Genomic DNA, 26,734 nt, shown 5'->3' on the forward strand with positions numbered 1-26,734 from the left:
CAATGGACATGCCAACATTCCAATGTTCTAATGTAGCCTTATAGTCTGCCGTAGCTGGCTATACCGGCTATTAAAGGCCGCTGTAGTGTTAAAAGGCCCGAGCCGAAGGCGAGGGTCTTTAACAACGCAGCAGGACTTTAATAGCCAGTATAGCCCTGCTACGAAGGGCTATAAGGCTAATATAACATCCTGCCGTAGAGGGCAAAATGTTCTAACAAATTAAACAAAGGCTTCAAGGAGCACAAGGGGATTTACATCCCCTCAGGCTCACTGAAGCCTTTGTTCACGGCCTCAAAGAAGCATTGGAATGTTAGAGCTCTGGGCTTCTACCAGCCATTATAAGCCCCCATTGTTTTCCATGGAGCTTCCAATATTCCAATGTTCTAATTATTGTTACGCCCACCTTCTGTAAACGGGAGCCAGACTGGCCCATGAAGACCAATAGCTAGTATCACCTGTTTATGTTGCAGCCAGTGAGGATGCCATTTTCGAATCAAAGAAGAACCTTTAAAAATTATGAATAAATAGGCGGAGGCAAGGTTCTCTATCTGTGTATGCTGTCACCAAGCCTCCTGCTGTTAAAAGCCATCACCAGCAGGTTGCAGAACAATGCAGTATCTGCCAGGAAGCAGACTTGGCAATAGCAGGAGCAAATTAGTGCAAGCAAGTGGTAGGCAGGCATTACACAAGTAGAAAAGAAGTGAGCGAAATAATGATGACACATGAAAAGAGATCAAGTGAGAGAGGCAGGGATGATGGTAGAGGGAAGGAGTCTTGGATGATGGAGAAAACAATTGGGGACAGTATGGGAGTAAGCAAGAAATAGGCTGGCAAGACGCGAGGAAAAGCAGTAAACACCCTGCAAGATGGAGCCACAAGTCTCATACTGAGACAAGCAGCCCTGTTTAAACAGTAATGAGACTAGGGCAATGTGTACGCTCCAGCAGAAAGCCAGTCATCTTAAAGTAGCAAAGCGCCCATGAAAGCAAATTAATGAAACTTTATTTGGGTTTCCTAAGTTTATGAAAACAACAGTGCTCCCAAGACCTAATTTACTTTGTTATGCACACACATCAATAAAGATGGCCATCAACTCACTTGGCTTGCACGATCAGGTATTAACAAGAGTGTTTACAGATATAAAACTATCTCTCATGCTTTTCAGTGGAGGAAAAAGAAACACCCATGTAGTCACTAGATTAGATGGACAGTGAAGCTAAAAGAGTCCTGGGTCCAGATACAACATATCAGTGAGAATGACTTAAGTTCATAAGCGAAAGAAGAACATGGCGGAAGAAGGCTGCCTAAAGCACCTTAGACTAATTACGAAATATGGAAGACATGTCATAATTCTACAAGCATCATTACACGCAAACCTAAAAAGAATCACCGCTGCACAATATTTGCTGCAGATGTCATTCCAGGTGGCTCTCATTAGACTTGAAGATTGTGATATAGTTTAATGAGTCATGGTTTTCAATCGTTGAGATATAATGTCCAAAGTTACCCTGTATTACAACCCGATGCATAAAGTTGAAAGAAGTTGAAACAGATGAGAATGGATCTCCTCACTGATATTGTACATAATGATGTATGTATGCATATATGTATGTCATTGATGGTGTGCTAACCCAACAACATATCAACAGACTGCTTCCCAAGGTCGAATTAGCCATGCACTCTGTTCCATTACATGCTATTGACGCGTGAAGGTTGACCAACCCTTTGAGAACTTTCACATGTATTAAACCCCCACACTATTTAAACAATGGGATGCAACTTAGAAACACACGTTAAATGAGCAGTGCTCAACCTCCCCATTCCTTCCCCTTCATGTGCCCATCTTACTGACAGTAGATAAACGGAGCCCTGGAAGTGCTAGTTACGTCACGGTCGCTGCCACAGTATTAATCTGAATGGTATTGTAAATAAATTGAATAGCTGACGCAGAAGTATTTTATCACCTTACGCAGTGGTAAATAGGGGCATATTATCAAGGACAGGCGATACATTATCGCTGCTTTTATCGGCAGGAAACTGCCGATAAAGCAGCGATAATGGCCTTGATAATACGCTCTATGCAATTCCAATCGAAGGCCATGTTAGATGTGTTCACATATAACATGGGTTTCGATTGGAATTCACAAGAGCATATTATCAAGCCCATTAACGCCGCTTTATCGGCAGTTTCCTGCCGATAAAAGCGGCGGTAATGTATCGCCCGTCCTTGATATTATGCCCCATAGTTCTTTGTCACTGAACATGAAAGGGAACATGAAAGGAAAGTACTGTATCTGGATGTAAATTTAGCAGCGTTTTTTGACATTTCTAAAGTAATTAAATAGTACATACGTAACAAAACACCGTAACGAAAACTTAATTAAAACGCAACAAAATCAGAAAGGAGCACAATACCACAAAATGGAATGCAGCACAGCAACCACACTTCAGCACAACAATAACACAATGCAATAAGGAGGCATAAAAGCACAATTCTTATAAAGTATGATCACTTTATGCTTTCGAACACTGTTTTACTTAGCAACATAGATATGCAATAGCATAAGTAAAAACATATTTTGTGATGTGGTTCCATATGTCTCTGCAGTGTGTAAGTTAATAAAACCTCACTGTGCATTCACTGAGTAGTTGCCCAGAAGTGGCCTAATCTATTTGCAGACTTTTTTTAGCACAGGTAAGTAGCAGGCCAGAGCTAAGTGCAGTTATCATCAGTGTTAGAAATTGGGTTACCGGTTGAGGGGGTAATAACCCTCCTCAAGCAGCAGCCACAATTTCTTTAAGGGTAAACTCACAAGCAAACCCTAAATTAAACAGTTTTTAATCCCCTGGTAGCTTGGCATGAAGCAGTCAGTCTTAATTTAGAGCCAATGTGTACAGTATTTATGCAGCACTCAAATCAGTAATAAAGTGAAAATACAGCACAAGATAATACCACAGCACTTTAGAAAAACAGAGGAACATTTTATAAAATATTTGAGATCAAAACAACAAAAATCCAATCAGTACAACCGGAAATATGCAATTTAAAATATTTCAGATAAGTAAAGAGGCCAAAAGCACAAAATACCACTTGAGGTTATCTGGTCATGTGAGACCCAGTGAAAGTCACACGCTCAGGACAACCGAGATGGAGAGTTGGCTGGATATAGTACCCAGGTAATCCAACATAAAGAGTTACCTTCAAAGTCCAGAGCAAAGAGTTCCGTTCCTTGTGGGATGGGCGGTAAGGAGCAGGGAGAGAGCCCCAAATGGTTTTCCATGTATCTCCAAGATCCCGTTGGGCCTCACAGACGGTCATTGCTGGAGCTTAGCGTTGGCGGTCACGTGAGCTATAGATGCTGTAATGTGAAGTGCAGATTTCTCACTGTTGGACATCTAGCGGTCGCTGTGGCATGAAGAGTCAGTTTCACCAGAGTTTTGCATTAGAAGGTGGTGCATGCAGCAAGAGCTTGGCGCTTGGCATGAACAAGCCTGTTTGCGTTTGCGAGGAGCCCAAAACCTTTGGATATCTCTTTTTATTGGGGAGAGAGTTCAACTGATGCCACACCAAGGATCTAGGACTTGAGGGGCACAACTTGGGGTTTAGGAACTCACTGCAACAGAGACCAGCAGTGCTCAGGCAGGTCAAGTTGCAGGCTCATGCAGCAGGTCAGCTGGGCAGTTTCAGGGAGCCTCTGGAGCTTGTTATGTCCCGGGAGCTCAAAACAAAAACCCAGCTGGCTGACCCTTGGCATCATTTCAGCCAAGGATAAAGGGTGAAGGTGTAATGCTCCCGCTTTTATGGTATTTATTTTTTTGACATTTCCGTCTGTATTTATCTATATTTATTTTTTGCCAATTTTATCTGTATTTATCCATGTTTATTTTGGGTTTTGTGAAGAACTGAAGCTGAAATTAGTATATTTCCACATTTATTTAACCAATAAATATGCACTCATCCTTGAACGCCTGCCAGGTTTCAATGCTGTGAACATCCGCAGAAGATGATGCAAATTTCAGTATCAACCTTGTGCATATCTACTGCTGTTAAATCCTCTTTACTAAAATTCCTTTTTTAACCCCGTTACCTATCAATCCACACAGCTATAGGCCTGGCAGGCATTGCAGACAGTATTTAGAATTACTCAAAAAGCACACCAATTTCTGTTTTTATCCACATTTAAAAATAAATACAGACAAGAAAACAAATGTTTTCTATCTGCATTCATCTGTAAAAATCCGTAAAAACGAAAAACAGTGAGCCTTACTTACACGCAGGCAGGGCAGCAGGTAGCAGAGCTCCAGAATAGTAGGGCAGCAAAGTGACAGTTCTTCTGGAAGTAAAGCAGCAGAACAGTCCTTCTGTAGTATCCACAGGACCAGAAGTGTACTGGGGACTGGGGTGTAAGGGTCCAATATTTATACCTGGTGCTCACTTAGAAGTATGAGAACGTTTTGAAGGTTTCTATCCCCTTAGATGTCAGGCATCCCCTTACTCCGTGCCCTGGACCCATCTTGTTTAGGTACACAAAAGACTAGTGACAAACCCTTTGTGAGTGTGTTCAGGTAGGACATTTATGATTTGCAAATGTAGTGGGCAACAACTTAACTGCCTCAGAGTGGAGTCAGAGTGGTCCATCCTGACAACACTTATATTTCTTTTGTCTCCCTGTCTAGGAGCAATGCTCAAGTACCAACTGCCAGCTACCCCATGTCATTTGGCCCAGGGACAGGCTGCAGACACTAAATGGTTAGAACAAGAAAATGTCAACGGTCTAAAAGTAGCTTCAGACTTGTTTCCTTCCTCCTGTATTTTTGCTGGTTTTAGGACTCTGGGGATTTTACCACTTCTGAGCAACCCCAACGTGCAATTCCTGTTTAAATTGTATTGGTGATTGGTTTATCCATGATTGGCATATCTGATTTACCTAGTCAGTCCCTAGTGAAGCACACCAGGTGTGCCCAGGGCCTGTATATGAAATGCCCAATGCTACCATTGGGCCTGACTCACTGATTGTGCCACCCACATGAGTAGCCCTGTAAACATGCCTCAGACCTGCCACTGCAGTGTCTGTGTGTGCAGTTTTAAACTGCCATTTCGACCTGGCACTTGCCAGGCCCAAACCTTCCCTTTTGCTCCATGTAAGTCACCTCTACGGTATGCTCAAGTCAGCACCATGTGCAGGGTGCAGTGTATTTAAAAGGTAGGACATGTGCTGGTGTGCTTTATATGTCCTAATAGTGAAATACTGCTAATTTCATTTTTCACTATTGCAAGGATTATCTCTTTCATAGGGTAAGATAGGGATTGCCTTGAAATATCTCGTAAGTGCAATTTCCCATTGGGAGCAGATAGAAATATGGAGGTTGGGGTCTCTGAATTCATAATTTGAAAAAACATCTTTTGGTGAAGTGAGTTTTTGAATTGTATGTTTGAAAATGCCACTTTTAGAAAGTGGCCATTTTCTTTTGCTTAACCATTCTGGGCCTCTGTTTGTCTGTCTTTACCCGCCAACGTTAAAGTGAGAAAGTGGGGACGAGTTAATATTAACTCCCTCTGTTCCTCGCTTTCCGCCTACAGCCCGACTAATGCTGATAATCCAGACCCTTCCCTTCATGACCAGGCCTTGGCCATTAATTTTTGGCTTACCTCGTCCTGTGATGAACTGATTCCTAGGAGATCGGTTCGTCTTAAACACCCACATGATGCACAGAGATGGTTCTCTCCTTCCTTACAAGCTAAGAAACTTCAGCTTAGGCAGCCAGAACGTAAGTGGCGTCGGCATTATGATCCCTCTGATAAGATCATTTACTACGTCATTCTTAGGGAATATAAAAATGACATTCTTGCCGCTTAAACTCAATATTTTTTTGCAATGATAATTTCATCTCCAATAAGTCTAAGGAAATTATTTCTGTCCTTAATAGTCTCTCCAAACTTGACAGAGTAACCGTCAAACCCCTTCCCTCTCAGGACCTGTGTGATTCGCTTCATGATTATTTTTTCACTAAAATGTCTACTATTAAGTCTCACATTCCTCCTCCGTCCCCCTCTTTTGCCTCTCCTTTACCACCCCCTAGTGCACATTCCTTCTCACATTTCCCACCTATTCTGATAGAGAATTTTCTTAGCCTTTCTTAGCCTCACAGATTTGGTGGTGAGCGCCACCAAATCTGGCTCCCCCACCGATAGTTGCCCTTCACATATCCTCCGTGAAACTTTTTCGATCTGTGCCGAGCCTCCGCTCACCCTCCTCAATAAATCATTGACCTTGGGTGTTGTTCCTAACCTTTTCAAGTCAGCCATGATTTTTCTAGTGCTGAAAAAGGTGGGAGCCGATCCAACTATTTCCTCCAACTTTCGTCCCATCTCCCTTCTTCCCTTTTTGGGTAAGGTTTTGGAGAGACATGTCACCCAAAGCCTTAGCATCTTCATAGAGGGTTCTGATTATTTTAATCCTTATCAGGCCAGCTTTCGCTCTTCTCCTTCTACGGAAACGGTCACTCTGGCAGTGCTAGATGAACTGAGAGTTAATGCTGACCGTGGATCACTCAGGCCCTCGTTCTTCTCTATCTGTCGGCTGCCTTTGACATGGTCAACCACTCCCTTTTGGTTGACCGTGTCAGGGCGGCTGGCATTTCTAACGTGGCCCTTAGTTGGGTCTCCTCATTCCTGGAAAGCCACCAACAGGCGGTTCAGCTTTCCCCTTATTCCTCTGCCCCGCACACAGTATCTTGTGGTGTTCCCCAAGGCTCTGCTCTCTCCCCTCTTCTTTCCAATCTTTATATTCTTCCTTTAATTTTTGCCTGACGCAATCGGGAGGTCTCAGTGTTTAATTACGCTGATGACCTTCAGCTTATTTTTACTTTCTCCTCTTCTTCTGACTTTATCTCCCACTTCCAGAATACTATGATTTTCATCCAGGACTGGATGAACTTAAGCCATTTAAAGCTAAACCCCGACAAAACAGAGTTAGTCTTGTTCGGAGGCTCTTCCAATCCCTGGTCTTCCAATTTTTGGCCTTCTTCCTTTGGATCCACCCCTTCCCCTGTTAAGTCGGTGAAGAGTCTAGGCATCAAAATCAGCGACGATCTTTCAATGCATACCCAGATTAGTATGATTGTCTCTTCCTGCTTTCTATGTCTTAGGTCGCTCGTTTTTTTACTACCGATGCTCTCGAAGCTATCCTCCTTGCCCTAGTTATTTCTCGGGTCAATTACGCCAATTCCCATTATATTGGCATTCCGGCCTATGAATTACGCCGACTCCAGCTTATTCAAAACCAGGCAGCTAGGCTGATTTATAATCGGCCCAGATTCCATCATGCACTTCCGTTGCTGAGGCAACTACACTGGTTACTGGTTGCTCACAGATGCCTTTTAAACTAGGTTGTCTTATTTTTAAATCATTAGTTGGTTCAGCGCTCTTCTATGTAGCTTCTAGGCTATCAATCTACAATCTCTCTAGGCATTTACGGTCCTCTTCCAAGAACCTCCTGGTTATTCCTCATTTTGTTAGAAAGAAACATGGGAGGGTCGAGCTTTTCCTTCCAGGCTCCCCGTTTTTGGAACTCCCTCCCTGATCATCTCCGATCTTCTCAATCTTACTTGGAGTTCCGCAAGGGTCTGAAGACCAGGTTGTTTACTAGAGCTTTTGCTGTCTAATTGTCACCCCGCATTGTTGCCGTCTGCTTAGCGCCATGAAACCTTTTGGTATATGCGCGCTCTATAAATTTCCCCAACTTCAACTTCAACTTCTAGAATCCACATCTGGGTTAGGATGACAGGTGGGCTCTTGTGCATTCACTCTAGACAGTCACACAAAGGGTGCTGAGGTGTGTTTTGCATATCCTGATGGGCCATTACCAGGCTTATGGCCTTCCTGAGCTACTCTGGTGTGAGGGGTTGTCACTGACAACTGAATAGGGCTGTATCTGTCCTCACTTCAAGGGCAGAAAGGGATTGAACCTCTGACACTGAAAAATCGTAGCACTTCTGAACTGAGGACATTCTACCAGGAAGACGAGATGGATGTTGTAGGAGGGACTCTCACTCTGCCTTCTGATTTGTTGTGCTGGCCTGCTGCTTGCTGCTTTTGTCCTGGGAGTGAAAGTACTGGACTTTCATTCATGTATCCTGACTCTCGATGGGTTGTGCATGCTTGCCTTCTGCTAAAAAGTGTCATGGCCATCAACGACTACACCTACCAGTGCCTGGGCTCTTGTGCTGAGAGCCCTGACTTGCCAAGTTGTGTCAAATCCACTTCTGGACCCTTGGAAGTGTAGCCCGGTGAAAACATCTACGCATCTACTCTCAGCACCCTTTTTCTCGATGTAGCACCACTGTGCAGCTAAAGAATACACCCATCTTCTGCTTTGCAGCTGTGAAATCGACTCAGCGCCTGCATTGCCATCTACGCAGTGCATCAGAATTTTCAACTCATCATTTCTCTACGCCGTCTCTTCATCAACATCGGCCAGCAGTAAGGGACCAAAATATCACCTCACCTGCCTGGCAGTAACAAACCAATGCATCACCTCCCCTCGCACCTTCGCTGCGTCTGTTTCCTCTTTGAATTTTGAGGCATCCAAAGTACTTTGTGCTAAAAGAAATGCATTGATGAATTTCTATGGACTGAACTTATTTAACATTTGTCATTTTGGTCTATTTGTATTCAGATAAATATCAGCTATTTTGGAAAACTGGTGTGAAATTCTTTTGTAGTGTTTTTATCGTGTCACCGTGTATGTGAACAAATGTTTTATGCGCTGCCTCTGAGATAACCTGACTGCTCGTGTCAAGCTACCAAGGGGGTGACCAGTGGTTATATTAGCTGTGTTAGCTGTGTTACTCCCTCACGCTGACTAGAGTGAGGGTCCCTACTTGGACAGGGTGCAAACCACTGCCAACTAGTGACTCCATTTAAAAAAGTTACATTTTCAGAATTGTGTTTTAAAATTCAACGTTACCATTAAAGAGGGCTTTAAATTACAATTCTTTAGACACCAAATTCGAGCCCTCTTGGCTGTGCAGGGCCTATCTTAGGGGTGACTTGTATGTACTAAAAGTAAGGGTTGGGCCTGGTAAAAAGTTTATTTTGCCAGGCCAAAATTGCATTTAAAACTACACACACACACACAGGCTGTAATGGCAGGCCCAAGATATGCTTGAAGGGCTAATTAAATTGGTGGCACAATAAGTGCTGCAGGCCCTGTAGTAACATTTATTTTACAGTCCCTGGGTACATGTAGTACTGCTTTTCTAGGTACTTACAAGTAAATTAAATGTGCCAATTGGTTGTAATCTAATTTTGCCATGTGTATAGGAGAGAGCACAAGCACTTTAGCACTGGTTAGCAGTGCTAAAGTGTGCAGAATTCTGAAAGCCAATAAAAACGAGTTCAGAAAACAGGAGAGTGTTGGAATAATGTTTGGGCATAACCCTGCAGAAAGGGCCAAGTCCAACAATCGTGAAAGCAGCTGAGTGGAGGTTTCTGTGCAACATGTGTGTTTGTGGTGCACAGATGTGATAATAGCCTTTGCTAATGTCAGTCTGCTTTTTCCCCATTATCTCTCCTAAAATAAGCCAATTTTCACAAAATGATTAGTGTTAGAAATTAGGTTTCTTGTTGGCTTAGGTATGCACCCTGTACAACCAGGAATCATAATCCTAGTCAGGGTAAGTCAGATTCACATCATAAACTAACCTGTGCTCACCCTCTAGCTGTTTGGCTGAGAGCAGTCAGGCTTAACTTAAGAGGTAATTAAAGTATTTGTGCAACACTTCGAACAGTTAAATAGCGAAAACCACTTGTGGTTAGAAAAATAGGGCTTCATTTATTGCATAAAACAAGACCAACATGACAAAAGTCCAATAAGAGGTATGACTTTTCAAAAAATATCTTGAGATACCATGCTGAAAAGCATATAAAGCCAACCGGCGCTGTCTGCTCGCGATTGACCAGGACAGAGTCTAACTTTCAGGCTGACTGCGATAGAGCTCGAGTCAAATACAGGGACCAGCTTTGGTGCTCAAGGTACCTTGTTCCTGGATGTGAGCAGCAAATGGGCAATCTGTCATCGTCGAGCTTCCAGCTGAAGGCGATGCATTGGACAGTCTTCCGGTGATGTACTGGATCCTCAAAGATGCATCAGAAATGAAGGTGCTGTGCCACGCAGCAGCAAGTGATGTACCGGAACTTCGGAGATGCATCAGAGTCGAGGGAGGTGCGCTGGCTTCGATTGCTGCAAAGGAGTTGATGCGTAAGTTCTAGCAGAAACAGCACTTTAGGCCCATTTCCAAGGGTCCGGGACTAGTTTGACACCACTTGGCAGGGCACAACTCACAGAAGGCAGAGTCCAGGTGCTGCTTGTGGAGAAGTTTGAAGATTTGTGTGTCCCTAAGACTTCAAACAGGAGGCATACAAGCCCTTGGAGTCACTCTGGGTTCAAGTGGTGTAGGTCAAGTCCTTCTCACCAAGACAGCGAGGGCAGCAGGCAGATCAGCACAGCAGAAAAGAAGCTCTTCCAGAGCAGCTTTCCAACAGAGTGGCAGTCCTTCAGGAGCACAGCAGTACTTCCTCCTGGCAGAGTATTCACAGGTCCAGAAGTATACTGAGGTGGTAGGACCAGAAGTCCAGTGGTTCCTTTGAAGTGGGGGAGACTTCAAAAAGGATATTAAACATGAACGGAGATCCTCCTTTCCTGCCTGGCACCAGACTAACTCCAGGGGGTTAATCAGTCCTATGTGTTGGGACAGGACACAGCCCATTCAGGTGTAAGTGTGAGACAGTGCCCGGCTCGTCCCTCCCAACCTGCCTAGGATTGTCCATCAGGATGTGGATGGCCCATCAGTCACACCTAAGCTCCTTTTGTTTTTCGCTGTCTAGAGGGAATGTCCAAAGCCCAGCTGACACCCAACCCAGACGTGTTTTGGAGACAGGCAGCAGGAATACAGGGCTGAGAGCAAATAAAATGTCAACTTTCTAAAAGTGGCATTTTTTTTAATTATAATGATAAAATCAATTTTACCATTGAAGAGGATGTATCATTACAATTATAAAGGTACTAAACATGCCAGCTCTAATACCTTTCAATTGGAAATTACCCTTATTAGATATAACACAGAATCCCCAATGTTAACCTATTGGCCGGTAGGCCTTACAGTAGTGATACACAGACTTGGGAGATTTTTTTTACTACTAAGACATTTAAAATTTAACAGTATCTTTCCTGCCCTATGGGCTACCTGAGACCTGCATTACAGGTAGTGGCTGCCCCTGGTTGGCACCAGGGCACTGACCCACTGCCTCGCTCTGCCACTACTGCTCAACATGTTACTGCTTTTACATGAAAACAAACAATCTCACTGATCCTCTGTTTGCATGTAAAAGTTGTAATATATATTACTTTGGTAGCATCAGAGGGCTCCACTAGCTGTATTGCTTATGTTTCAGGCATGACTTTTACTTCCCAGCCTCACAGAGACCCAATACATATTTGACATGCTGCACTAGCGTCAGACAGTACCGTATGTTGGATAATGGAGCTTAAGAGCCAGGCAATCATTTGCCCTCTTGACTATTTAGACGCTGGAAAAAAAGGGAAATGTCTACTTTGGTACCTTCCACCCTATTCCTGATTCTAATTGGGTAAGAGCTAATGGGTTTGTTTCTGGTATGCTGCAGATGGATAGGGGAGTCAGAAATTGAGTCATGCACCAGGTAAGTTGTAGTGTTTGAAAGCCTGAGTGTGCGTTTGTCTGTGTGGGAGTGCATATGTATGTCATGCTGTCTAGTGAATGTGTATGTATGTCTGTATGACTGTTTTCTTTTGCATACCTGCAACTGTGTGTATGTATGTCTGCTTGTATGCCAGAGCATGTGTTTAAGTGTGTGTGTGTGTGTGTGGGTGTATGTGTGCGTGCACAATCTGAAAGCCTGGTCCAGTGGTTGGTAAGGCTGAGTGCGCTAAAACTTTGAGGGGCCCCATTGCATCCATAATCAACTATCCACCACTGGGGAGCGGTGCCACAAAACATTGTAGCACTGGGTGCCGCCAGCGGGTCTGGCAGCCTGCCCTGCGTTGCATGAAAAGGAGAGAGCAGGAATGTGCCTATATATTAAGCTATGGTGCACTTCTGCTCTCTATGTGCGCTGGCATGTTCCTAGGCCTGTCATTTATACATTTCTGATTATTGTATTTCAACTCATTATCTTTAATAACCCTGTTTTCGTAAATACAGGCCTCCACCCTAGGTAGGTTCTTGCTATTTCATTTATCATATCACTTAAGATACCCTTATGTACTATTTCTTTTCATTCACTATTACAGGAATACCCTTATTAACTGAGGTAGTAATATATGTAGGTAGCCGTTTGCGATTCGCAAACGCCCAAATTCGGCGAATTTTGGCGTTTGCGAATCGCAAACGGCGTTTTGATATGTAGATGACACTTAGCAAAATAAGGAATCGCAAAAATTGCAATTCCTTATTTTGCTCTTAGCATTTAAGGAATCACAATTTTGCGATTCCTTAAATGCTATGTAGGGGTGCTTTAAAAATTGCGATTTTTGCATAAGGAATCGCAAAATACCACCTACATCAAGTAGATGGTATTTTGCAAAATTCCTTCAAAAATGCATTTAAAAAAAAATTCAAAGTGCCATGTGGTGCACAAACATGCCCTTAGGGCATGTATGTGCGCCACATGTACTTACAGGCACATTCCAGGGGTGCAACAGGTGTCCTTTGGACACCCTGGCACCCTTGGATTTGCAATTCTCAAATTGCGATTTTCTCATAGAAAATTGCAATTTGAGAATGCATCCCCATTCATTCCTATGGGTCTCTTAGCCCATAGGAATGAATTGGACACTCATTCCTTAATTGCGATTCGCAATTTGCTAATTGCAATTAAGGAATGTTAGAGATTCGCAAAAAATTTGCGAATTTTTACCTACATTCCATTTTGCTATTCTCAAATAGCGATTCCTTAAAAATCGCTATTTGGGAATCGCAAAATGGAAATTACCTACATATGCCCCTAAGTCCTAATGATATGCTACTATCTTAGGGTAGAAATGTCGTTGACACACTTAAGTAACAAAGTGACAAGGAACTTCCTTCACTACAACATGGAATGTTTTGAAAACTAAATGTCATTGTTTTTTTACATATACATTAGCGTGTATTTATATTTTGTTTTGCGTATCTCCTTCTGTTATGGCGCCATATTGCACTGTGTTTTTGTCTGTAATTGTGTGCTTCTATGTATCCTATTAATTGGTTACTGTAATTTAATTTGTATACACTATTAAGTGCATGAGGCTATTTAGCCTCTTTATTGGAAGTATTCTCTTAGTAAATTATACCAATGAGAACCATTGTTGCCTAAATATTAGAAGATAATTCTGATACTCTTGACCTCCGATGTCTATCCTTTCACTGTTTTTAGTTAGGAGGACATCTAGGGGGCTATACTTGTGAGAATCACTGATACTCTTGACCTCCGATATCTATCCTTTTTTAACTTCGCATTCTGTTCTTTATTGCACTGCACTATCAATTTGAGTGAGTCCTGTTCTCTTACACTTTTCTCTTATACAGAACTCTATAAAGAGGATACAACTAATTTCTTCTATCCTCCTCCTGGTTGGAGGTAAGGTGAAGTATAGTTGTTTTGGCATCCCAGATGATGACCCTGGACACGCATTGTGTAATGATAGGACACCAATGATCCCCTACGGAGTCTTCTACTGTTTTTCTCCTTGAGGTCATCTAGTTACTGACCGATCTTTTTCATTTCGTACCTACTCTGTATTTAAACCTTTAGTTTATCTGATGTGCTTAAACTTTTGAGTACTTGATATTTTGAGTGCCCATATATTGAAGAACATTCTTGATTATAGACTTCGGACTCTCGCTTTTGTGTGCATGACAAAGAAAGTAATTGCCTAGTGATGCAGAATTAACTTCAGAATAAACATTGCATTATTGTTAGTGGTCTAGCAAAGATTCTGGACTCAGGCAGACTGACACATACAAAATCACACATAGCCATTGATTGATCCGAGATGGTTGAGACACAGAAGTAATCATCTTAAAGTTTTCTTTTTCGTTTGAAAAAGCCTTGGCCAGCTGGCCACAGGGTGAAACATGTGTCCGCGTGTTCTGTTCTCACCTGCAATTATAAATAAAAAGGACTAAACTACAATGACCTTTTTGTTTCCTTCCTGAACACAATAACAACACAATAACAACAGACCATACCAAGTCGCTTTGATACCAACTTAAGCTTTAAGATTACACCAACCCTGAGATTGGAGAGAATTTTGAAGGCACAAAACCATTTAATTTTGCGAATATCTATCTCATTCCTGGTGGCCTTTGGGTGAAACCACCGGCTAGGGTCTTTGTCAGTAGTTATAATTGGGTCGTGTCTAGTTGTGCGTGAACCTTGGTGGCACCGACCTCCTTCCTCTGTGTAGTAGTGTGTGTTTGCTATTGAGTACTATCCTTTCTGTCTGTGTGAAACAGTAGCATCATCGCTCATGTGTCAATTCCGTACGTGGTCTGCCTCCCACTTCCATCTGGAAGCCGTCACTGGCAATCCATATGTGTAGGACTTAGATATGAGCAGAGCACCTGTAGAGTACTGCGGGTAAGTGGTCGGGTCACTGCCATGGAGGTGGGCTATTCACCTGCATATGTAAAGGGTTGGTGAAAGTTGAACAGAGAAAAAAGGGATTTGTGCACAGAGCGACTCAAGAGAAGAGAAATAAAGGACCTGATTCACAAAGGTAACTGTGGAGACATCAAATTCATAAATATACTACTCGTAAAGGCCTTTGTGAATACCCAAAAAGTGTAAGTTTACTTTTGTGACGTAGACTGGAAGAGTGTGAGAATTATGGCGTGCTCAATTACAATCAGATACTCTTGTCCTTCCTTCTGAATGACCAATATTATTAGAATTGAAGAAAAATGGGAAAAAGCTTTTTGGGGATAGTTTATGAGACAGAACTCCAGTTGTGTTGCATTTCCAGGTATGTGGGTGGGGCCAGGACAGCACTACTGAGAGATGTCTTTCTCAATCTGTATTGGAGACTAGGTGGAAGGGTTACAGGACTGTCGACCTTGACTCTGCACAGGTAAGCTAGGGGTGGGTGGAGGGATTGGGGGTGTATCCTTAAGGTTTGAAGAGTTTAAGAGGAGGAATAGAAAGAGGAGATAAATGTCATAGAGATGGTGATATTACAAAGAGTTTCACGTTTCAAGTTCATTTTTTATTTTCATAGTTACTAAAAACTATTACAACCTTTTAAAACAGTCAACAGAACTGATATTGGACCGCAGTAAAACCAATGAAACCAATGCTAAAAATGCTATACAGTGGTTAAAACTGTCGGTGTGACCGTTGACAAGAGTCAATGATTCAACATCGATTCGGAGGACAGATGCTAAATTCATGGACGGTCCGTCAAGATAACATTTACGAGACTGGCGGACGAGACCATCGAGGCTATCGAGAGTTACTCTGGGCCAGCAGGTCGGCGTGCTGCGAGCTGCGAGCTGCGGAGAGGAGAAAGGCGGCGGCTTCGGGGCACTCTGCGATTCCGGGGGCCCTGTGGGGGCTCTGTGGAGCTCCGTGGCAGAGATAGCAGTGGGCCTTTGTTTCACCTGCAGGACTGCGAGAGGCGTGCTGCTGGAGAGCGGAGGTGAGCGGAGGACAATCGTGCAAACCAGGGGCGGGGCGGTCTTGGAGCAGACCAAGCTGCGCTCCGGAGCACCACAGTGCCGCTTGTGCTGAGTCCTGAGTGAGAAGGCAGGCAAGGCAAGGCGAGCCCCGGTGCGGTGAGCTGAGAGAGAGCCGAGAGAGAGCTAAGAGTGTGGCAGACTACGCTGTACGCCTTTTTTGCTGCTAGCCGGGCCGGTCCTTGTCCCTAAGGCTTCCCTCTCCTCTCACAGCTCTCACAGCTTTTGCAGCCTCTTTTCCCCTGCTTCCTCTGAGCCGCAGTGCTGCAGAGTGCCAAGGAGGATCAGTGAAGTGTAGTGTGGTGCACAAGTTCTGGTGCTGTCATCAGAGGACGGAGAGGAACAACGCCAACCCCAATCTGATCTGTGAGGGAGTTCACGGCCGAAGCAGAGACAGATCTCGGAGCTGGCGTGGGGGCGTAGGGCTGGTTTGCAAGGTGAGGGGATTACACAATCTGCGGGGCAGTCAAAATCCCTCAACACTGCACGAAGAGAAACTAGTGAAGTCAAGGAGCCTACAGGCACGCCCGAAGGGCAAAGGGCGGTCGGAAGAGCAAAGAAAGGAATATCCACGGCACAGCTACCGGTAAATCTTAGTATATCATCTTTTCAGCTATCAATATTTGCCAGCGGACTTTAGACCCTTTTCTGTCGCCTCCGTGCTCTATCCAGACCTCCTGAGATTAGATCTGATCGGGTAAGGTTATTAGGGCCTCAAAAGAAAAAGAAAAGTAGAGGGAAAACTGCAAAGACAACCTCGGACTCCGTCCAGACTTCAAACCTGCTGCCGAGTGACTCCGAAAACACAACAGACAGCAGCACCCAACACTCTTTGAAAGATCCCAACAGGTTGGCCTGTAAACTTCTAAGTAACCAACCTAAGATAACATCAAAATTTGCCTTCCTGAAAGACGCCGGGTCAGCAGTCTTTTCAAGTAACATGAATATTACGGGCCTTCCAACTCCCCTGAGCCCCATGGTGACCATCATCAATGGGAGTTTTGGTGCTCATGGCACAAATGGGGTGATTCACATTCCCCAAAGCAGCCATTTGACATCTACTACTTCAACTGAACTTACTGTGTCTACAGCGACAGACTCAATTGAAGCCACAGGAAATCCACCAACCAAGTCCATCTCATTTCAGCGAGTGCGTAGGCATAACTCTGCTCCAAACTCTGTTGCCTGCTCCAATGCTGAATACAACAAATTGGATCTCCAAACTGAACCAAATGGAGCCAAAATCGGTAATTTAAATGATTCCAACCAAATTCTACATGAAGCCAGTAGCAGCACTCCGTGTAGTCAAAATGGTAAATCTCCGAACTGTATCATAAAGGATAACCCCAGGGACTCGAACATGGAAGGAGTGGTCACCTCTTTTGGGGACTGTGAAATAGTCTTGGTCCAACATAAACAACACAGACGAGTGTTCCCGCCTCCGCTGAAAACCTAGAGGTTTCAGAGCATGCCGAGAAAGAACTCTCATATCTCAACTCAGAGGAATGGAAAAAAATGTTGCACTCCTACGGGAACACCACCCCTGGACACACACAGTTATCATCTCCACAAAGGCAGGAGAAAAGTGAGGACCCCCCACAAGAGAAGGCATGGGCCATCGCCCTTGATAGTCTTCAGAGGTCAGCTGACGCAATGTCCTATCAAGCAAATAAAATGGACATCCAAATTAGTCTCCTGAATACACTTGCTGTGTACGTAGTCAAAATTGATGACAAGATCTCAAATTTAAACAGCTTAATCAAACGGGCTCAAGAAGCAGCTGACCGCCCGCAACAAGCATGCGACTGCACACCAATAGTGGAGAAACTTAGCACTCTCCCAGGGATAATGGAAAAGCTTGTTGCAGACCTAAAAGGAGTTGCAAATGTAAAGTCCTCCCTTGAGAACAGTAGGGATGTTGAACTAGGAGACCCAAGTGGAAACTCCCAAGTAAAAACAGCCACTAAATCAAGTTCAATAGCGGCTGAAGGGTCCAACATCCAAGAATCCCACGATCCGTCTGTGCAAGCTAGCCAAATGAGTGAACAGCAAACATCACCGACCACCAGTAGAGCCAACACTACCCTCCCTTCCTCAATTGAGCAAGAGCTGGGTGATTCTGTGGAAAAGGGGAAAAGACAAAGGAAGCGGAAAGGACGTAATAAAATGAGAAGGAGCCAACAAGATCTAAGACTCTATCCGTTGTTCAACATTGCTAGAGGCCCTGCAATTACAGAAGGTGACGAGTCAACAAATCCCCTTGAGTCAAGATCCACAACGGAAAAAAATCAAATCATGCAGGATAGCCATAAAAGGAAGAGCGGCACTCCCAAATCCGAAAAGAATTCAGCAATGGTACCTCCTGGAAAAAAGACGCACAGTGGGATAAAAGTCCAGACTACCACTACTCACACGGTTCCTTCAAAAACACCCATAACGCAGAAGGAAAATGTACAGTGTCAAACTCTCAGCAACCCGAAAAATCAACAAAATGGCATCATGACTGCAGATCAGGTAACCACTGTAAGCCCCGGCAACAACCAACAGGGCGTAATTCCAGCAAGTGATAAAGGCGCCGAGGACCATGGAAAATATGAAAGGCCCAAAAGTGAGCAGAATGAGGTACATTTCACTGGTCCTTTGACAAAAGCAGCTCATATGCCTTGTGCGCAAACATCGGAGGCAAAACCAGTTCACACGCCTTGCGCGCAAACACCAGAGGCAACCTTAAGGCCGCTTAGAACATCAACGAGTGGCGATCTACTTTCCACTTTTCTCTATCCAGAATACAAGTCCAAAGGTCGACATGATGTCCTCAATCGCGGGAACATCCTAAAGTTGATTCGTGCAACAGGACTGTCAAATATTATCACTTCTCGAGACATTATTTCGATAGAATTTGTTGCACCGTGTCAAGGACACACAAATGAAACTACAAAGGTCACCTGGAGTTCAGTTGAAGTAACGAACATCATTTTAGGGCAAGCTGACACCTTTAAGCAATGGGGCATACAGATACAACCCGGCAGGGAGGTGGGCTACCCCCACGTTCTACAGGCAAACAATAGTGAGGATAACAGATGTGTGAGGAGCGGAGCAGTGTACTCAGTACTTAGGGGTGCATGCAACAAAACCCCCACCATTAACCTAAAACCAAGCATAACAAGAGACGACGGGACCTCACCATCTAGGGATCGGGAAGAGGTCAGCACATGGTCATGGTTGTCAGGCACTTTGAACTCAACTCGAATTCTACGATGACAACCCCACACGGAACATGGTCAAGAAACGCCTCCTCTAAAGATTTGTTCATGGAACATCAACGGTCTGACAAACAAACTGGAGGATAAATCTATAATCTCCTATTTTAGGGAATTTGATATATTGTTATTACAGGAGACATGGCTCTCTGAACCGCAGCAAATAGAAGGCTTTAAAACTCACCACATTCCTGCACAAAAACTGAACCGCTCAGGAAGAGGGAGCGGGGGCCTAGCTATTTACATATCAACAAAAAATGCAATCGCATCCCGGGACCTTGCAGGTTCGTCACACTGCCTTCAGTGTGTGGGAATTTCTTTTACTTCTAGAAAAGGCCAGCATTGGTCTCTGATTCTAATGAATGCCTACGTTCGCCCAAACTCAGTATCAAGACAATCATTTGCAGAAGAAGTGACTGCGACAGTACTAAGAGTGAAAACATGTCCGCTAAACCAAGAAATACTCTTATCTGGCGATTTTAATATGTGGCTAATGTCAGACCTACAAAAAAACGAGGTCACTGAATCACATGACAGTATCTGGGAGATACCACCGCAGGTACGGCCAGGATGGCATAAGGACGACTCGAAGGGTCGCTCCTTGCAAGGCAACCTAGAAAATCTGGGACTAAGAGCCCTCAATGGGCGCTATTCCTTAGACAAGCCTCCCTGCTTCTCTTACTTATCGAAAAATGGTGCTTCACTAATTGACTACACCTTTGCTAGCCTTCCACTCTTTCACCTAATAACAGGCTATCATCTTGGGAGCAGAACAGAAAGCGACCATAGCCCCCAAGAAATAACACTGAGGACCAGTCTAATTCAACATGAAGAAGAAAGGGGTTTGCCATCTGAGAGCTATACAATCAGCCTAAAACGAATCAAATACTCTCTGAGCAATTTTCACCAAGTAGCAATAGAGGCCAAACAAATCATCGAGCGTTACAGTAAGTGCGCGGACGATAAAATAGTCAACTGGGCATCATTCGCAATCGAACTCATCGACAGATATGCAAAACCGGTAAAGTATGCAATCCTGACTGGGCAAAAGCCGAAGCCCCACTCAAATCTAGCGATACAATCTGCAACAAGATCTATGAATCGTGCATGGCGGGCATTAAAAATAGATCCAATGGACTCTACAAAAATAACAAAATTGAGAGAGGCCCGCAGCTACCTTAGAAAAGCTAAAAGAGAGCAACGTAGAACACAATGGAATTCGTTCTGGGCTAGACTTCAGCACGATATTAAATCAAATAATTCTGCCAGGTTTTGGCGAACAATCAACAGCATATCAGGGCAAGTACCAAAAGTAGCTTCTTCTTGCATATTGGAGTCGGAGTGGGTCGACTTCCTCAATCTTCACTTTAATGATTATAAAACAAAAATCTTTCATCAGAATTTCACCCTTGAAGACTATGAAGACCGGAACATTATCAATCCCTCTATGAAGATATCCCTCAACGACGGTCAAAAAATAGTATCACCAAATGAGTGCTCTTCGATTGGGAGTAGCAAAGATCCTATAAAAGTGCAGGAGCAAGATATTGGAAAATTGATTAAAAAGGGTCGGACGGACGGGGCTCCAGGTCCAGGTGGAGTCCCTCAAGCTTTGTTTAAGGAGGATGTACCCTTCTGGGCTGGGAAACTATGCACTTTATTCAATTCCATTCTGCAGAAAAACATCATACCGCCCTCCTGGCGTGGATCAGTCCTCGCACCAATCTTTAAAGGTGGGGACAAAAAATCCCCTGGGAACTACCGTCTCATTGCCCTAATCGACAATGAAGCAAAGTACTTTGCAGGAGTTTTGCTGAACTCACTTAGGGCATGGGCGGAGGACAACGCTATCATCCCTCCAAATCAAACTGGCTTTACAAGCAACACCGGAACCTCGGTCAACCTCATGACCCTCTCCTGCCTGATCGATCAGGCTGAATTCAGCTCCTGTCCACTCTACATGGGATTCATTGACTTTCAAGCGGCCTTCGACAACGTGAATAGAGCTAAGCTCTGGCAGAAGCTGTCTAGTTTCAACATTCCAAGTGACCTCCTAAGAGCCATACAACTTCTACATCAGGACACATGGGTCAGGATCAAGATCGGGGACGGCTCACGTTTGTCACGCCCAATTCCAACGACAAAAGGCCTAAAACAGGGCTGCGTCCTGGCCCCGACACTTTTTAACTTATTTCTATCCGACCTTCCTGGTGCTCTTAACAAGGTCAATTCACATGCTCCCAAGGTAACTGGTCTCTTGCTGTCAAAATACTATACGCAGACGATGTTGTTCTTCTTAGTAAAACTAAGATCGGCATGCAAAGGCTTCTGGATGCCACCTCCGACTATTCTAATAAGAATAACCTACAGATCAATAATAAGAAGACAAAAATATTGGCGTCCGTTCAGGTAAAGCTAAGAATCTGTCTTGGACCCTTAATAAGGAAAGCATTGTCGAATCTAAATGCCATAAGTACCTTGGAGTCATCTTTAACAACAACAACAGATATAAATCTCAGTTGGAAGAACAAAAAAGGAAGGGTGCAGCACTTGCCTTCGCCATTGGATCCGTTCACAAGAAACTACAAGGCCCAACTTTTGCACCAACTTTACAGGCCGCTCAGGCAAAAATCATTCCCACACTAACCTACGGCAGCGAAGTCCTAAAAGGACTGGACAGTGGCCAATTGGACAAAATAATCACAAAGATTTATAGAACAGTGTTCAAACTACCGATTCAAACATCTCCGGCACAAATCAGGTTGGAACTGGGAATCTGCCATCAACCATACGCCAGAGCCATGACCTTTCTTGTGTGCTGTCACAAACTGAGATCATCTAAGGAAGGCAGTCTAGCACACCATCTCTGGGTTAGTCTCGATACGAACTCATGGCGCGCAGGGAACGACTATTGGAAAAAAGGCCTAACAACCTCATGCTTAAATGAACTTTGGAGCATGCATGTAAGCCAAATGGAATTTAAACGGCTAGCGAAACTAAGCACAAAAAAGTTGTCAACTGTGGAAGATAAGGCACGGCTGGCAAAAAGAAGTCATGGGTGGTTGACTCTGCATTCCTACGCCCTGTTGATTCCACAACAGTATCTAACCGTATCTTTTACTGCACAAACTAAATCAAAATTCCTAAAATTGAGACTGGGAGTTATCAACCTGTTGGCCCATTTCCCAAAATGGAAAAGAGATCATGGACGAGAACTTTGTCGACTTTGTGGGAATCACAAAGAAGACATCACGCACATTTTATGTCTCTGTCCAAAACTGCTGAATGAAAGACAGTTCCTTTTGAAGCACCTTTGGAACATAAACAAGATTAGATCGTGCAGAGCAGCAGTTCTGGCCTGCTTTGACCCCAGGAACATCAAATTAAACTGTGCCTTGGTAAGGTTCATGGACCTCGCAGGAAAAAAACTATGCGAGGGGCCAAATGCCAGTGATTCATCGATGGCTTAAAGTTCCTGGCAGGCTCCATCGGCTGTCCCTATCCATCTTGGATCCCAATCAGTCGCCATATTTTTTATATGTATTTTAAATGTATCTTTTACATATTTTAAAGATTCTGTATTTGCAATGATTTTTCTTTTAATCACGCAATAAAGCTCTTATATATATATAAAAAAAAAAAAAAAAGATTCACAGAGTAAAATGCAGTGCGGTCACTTAATGCATTACTGAAGCCAGAAATACACGTAGTAAGGTGCCGAAAAGTGTATGCCATTTGGTAGTGGGAACTAATGCGGTGGCAACTGCTAACAATTTATGCATTGAAAAGGTGCTCTTTCCTTATTGCAACAACAAAATACAGTGACCAACTTGTGGGCTGATGGCTCCACAGGCCGGTTATTGCTTGTGTGGCCGAGGTTGGAATGTTATTTTAGGCATTTTTGGTTCGGCCAGCATAATACATTTTACCGTTCTTCAGTTCAGTTGCGTGCCCCCGGGCCAAAGCATTCCAGCACTGCTTGCCTCCTGGTGCGAAATCCATTCTGCTTGAAAGGGGCCTTTAGCAGCTGTAACCGTTCTTGCTGCAGTTCCTTGCATGTGCAGATTAGCAGCCTGATTCATGAAAACGGGAATCTGCAATTTTCAAATTGCGATTAACTGCGAATCGCAATTCAAAATCGCAGATCGGTATTCATGAATTTTAGCGAGAAAAAAATGCGATTCGCACGCGGCCGCAAAAAGCGTTTGCGATTATCAAATATCGCAGAATAATTGCTATTTTCGGCAACATACGTGTAGGAATTGCGATATCGCAAATAGCGATATCGCTAATTGCGAGATCGCAAAATGCGAGATCGCAAAATCGCGAATTCGGGAAAACGGGAAGTCGCATTTCGAGCACAGTGATGACATCACAACCAGGAAGCAGCCAGTTCCCACCCCCATTCACCACAGTAGGGCAGACCTCAAGGCAGCAACAGAGTCAGCTCCTGCAAGGACACCTGCAAACTTGGAATACCACTTCCAATTCCACTGCAACAATGGCTGAGGAGGCAGTACCTGGGCCCAGCAACACCGGGCGCAAGAGAAAACTAAAGTTCTCCGAACAGGAGTTGGAGCACCTCATAGAAGGGGTGGTGGAGAACCACTCCAAACTGTTTGGGAGAGAGTCAAGGAGGGTGCCCGAGCAGGAGAAGTGCAGGATCTGGGTCGGGATTGCGGCCACTGTTAACTCCGTGGACGTGGCCGACAGGTCACTTGAAGAACTAAAGAAGAGGTGGTACGACCTCCGAGGTCGTGCCAAGGAGAAGGTTGCCGAGAGGCTGGGAGAGTCCCTGGCCACTGGAGGGGGAGGACCTACAGTCCTTCCAAACACCCCCATGGAGGATCGCGTCGAAAACACGTTGGAGGCGGAGGCGTGCATTGGAGTCACCAGATTGGACTCATCCCTCCCCACCCAAGAGAGCCAAGGTAAGTGGCATGCGACTGCGACCCTGTCCCCTATGAATGGCCATGACCCTATAGCCTCCCATAATGTTCCAAAGTCATGCCATCGGTGCACATTAGGTAATCGATTTTTCGTGGTAGAAGCGCTACCCGGTACGCGAACCGGGTAGCTCACCGGTAGCGTAACGGGAGTTCGCCATTTTGTGTTTCCGACAAATTTTATCACAAGATGGAGGAATAACAATGTGGGAAATAGGTATAAGGGGGCACGGGAGATGTATCCTGACCCCATAGGTTTTCGGAGGGTGGCTGAGGAGGCTCATATATGTCGGGGAAAAAAAGAAATTTTGAATTTTTCGCGCGGTTAGCTGCCGGTACGCGAACCAGGTAGCGAACCGGGAAGCGAACATAAGTGAAAATTTGTGAAAAAAGGTACATTCGAAATTTTAAAAGAGTAATTATAGTTAAGGTAGCTCTGAAAAGAGCTTTTGGGTTCTGTGTAAGATCTAGGTACTTATAAGTAGGTACCAATACACAGTCTTAAATTTTGTATGAAAACTCTGTTTCCCTCATCTGAGAAGTGCACACCATCTCCTCTGTAGATATCTTGCATGTAGTAACGCAAGTTATTGTTGTAGATGGCGCCCATTCCATGGTCTCTCATATAAGCTGAAACAGACTTATTTACATGCTTCCTCGCTTTCTCAATTTGTGGACAAATTTGATTGGACCACCTCCATTTCTGTCTTTGGCATATATTGGAATATACCAAGGCAGTTTGAGGAAAAAGTGCTGTTAATTGCTCAAAGGTGTCCTTTAAGAGCATTTCCAGACCTACCCCAGTCAAAGTGCCCAAATCATTTCCTCCACAGTGCACTATTATGAGGTCAGGGTTTGGCAAATGTAAAACGGTTTTCACCAATGGTATCAATTGGTGACATCTCAATCCTCTTTGGCCAATCCATTTGATTTCCACATTTTGTAAATTGAGGTTGTGTAAATTTCTGTTATCTGCATACCTGTGAACCCTGTGGATGTAACTATGTCCAACAATCCAGACAGAAAACATGGTGAGAGGAGGTTCTGCTGCCGTCAGATGAAGTGTGGGAATGAAATGGCAGTTGAAACAGTAGGAGTTTGTAAAGAAAAAAAACTGTGGAGTTTCAGTGCTAATGATTCAGTAGCAGTGATTGGTGGATTTCCATTGCTGAAAACAGAAAGTTAGGGTGCATGGATGTGTTCTTTGAAACATGTAATTTGAATGGTTAAGAAAAAATGATTTTAAGAAACATTGCAGTGGATTAGCAGGTGTACTGAGAGTTCAGAGTACATTTGAAACATTGTTGTGTGAACTTGTAAACATGAGAGGTCGAGCAGGAGGTAGTTGCTATGGAAAAAGTACAGAAAGGGCAGAGGGGGGAAGGATGTTGATTTGAAAAAAGTGAGGGAAGAGTTTTGATTGGGTGACATGAGAGATATATGTGATGAATTTCAGCATTTCTGTGCCTTTGTTGGTTGCAGCCTCTGGAGTGCATACCTTTTGCTCTGCTAAAGAAAAATTGGTGTGTTTCTGAGACTGTTTTGAAATTCAAAAAGCATTTGCTAAGGTGAGAAAAAATTCATTTAATTTAGATAGAGACTAGTATAGTTTATGGAGAAAATAAGGAAGCCAGCTGTGCATTTAAAATGTTGTTTTGTGTCAAGTGTTTTCAAGATTTTGTTTCTTTAACAAATTATAATTATAGATAATGTGAAGTATTATTACTGACAGGGTGTGCTTGTACATAGGAGGTGTGCTGTGTTTTCAAATTATGACCAGAAAATCGTTTTTTAACAAAAAGACATGCTTTTTACATTTATGAGAAGGATAACATCGGGTGTGTTTTTTAAATAAATATTTCACTTCCCAACATGAATATGGGGGAATAATTTGCTTGTTTGTTGGTTTAAAAACTCGTTTCTTGAAGTCATTTAGGTTTCACAATATGTTTTGCAAGAGTTACATAGTCAACATGGGGGCATATTTACAAGGCTTATGAGACACATTCACGTCATTTTCCCCATTTTAAAAGTGACTTTAAAGGTGGTGCAAGGTCCTTGTAAATACACCCTCATGAGTGCTTTGCAAATCTAAGTCATTTTCCCCTGGTGCATGTGCCTTGTAAATACGCCCCTATGTGTGCTAGACAATTTTAAGGTACATCTCCCATGAATCTGGGAGACTAATTTGCTTACATGATGTGTTTAAAAATCGTGCTAAGGTGAGAAAAGATTCCTTTAATTTAGAAACAGATTAGTATGCTTTTTGGAGAAAATAAGGAAGCCAGCTAGGGTGTGCTTGTACATAGGAGCTGTGCTGTGTTTTGAAATTATGACCAGAAAATCTTTTTTTTTTAAAAAGAAATACTTTTCACATTTATGAGAAGGACAACATGGGGTCTGCTTTTTTAAATAAATATTTCATTTCCCAACATGAATATGGGAGAATAATTTGTTTGTTTGGATAGGCCACACCTTATGGTGGTGCAAGGGCCTTGTAAATACGCCCTCATGTGTGCTTGGTAATTTTAAGTCACTTCCCCCTGGTGCAAGGGTCTTGTAAATACACCCTCATGTGTGCTTGGCCATTTTAAGTTACTTCCTCCTGGTGCAATGGCCTTGTAAATACGCCCTCATGTGTGCTTGGCAATTTTACCTCACTTCCCTCTGGTGCATGGGTGTGGTAAATACGCCCTCATGTCTGCTTGGCAATTTTAACTCACTTCCCCCATGGTGCAAGTGCCTTGTAAATACGCCCCCTTTGTCTATGTT

Source organism: Lissotriton vulgaris, chromosome 3_1, assembly GCF_964263255.1.
Source record: "Lissotriton vulgaris chromosome 3_1, aLisVul1.2, whole genome shotgun sequence".
Classification (NCBI taxonomy): Eukaryota; Metazoa; Chordata; class Amphibia; order Caudata; family Salamandridae; genus Lissotriton; species Lissotriton vulgaris.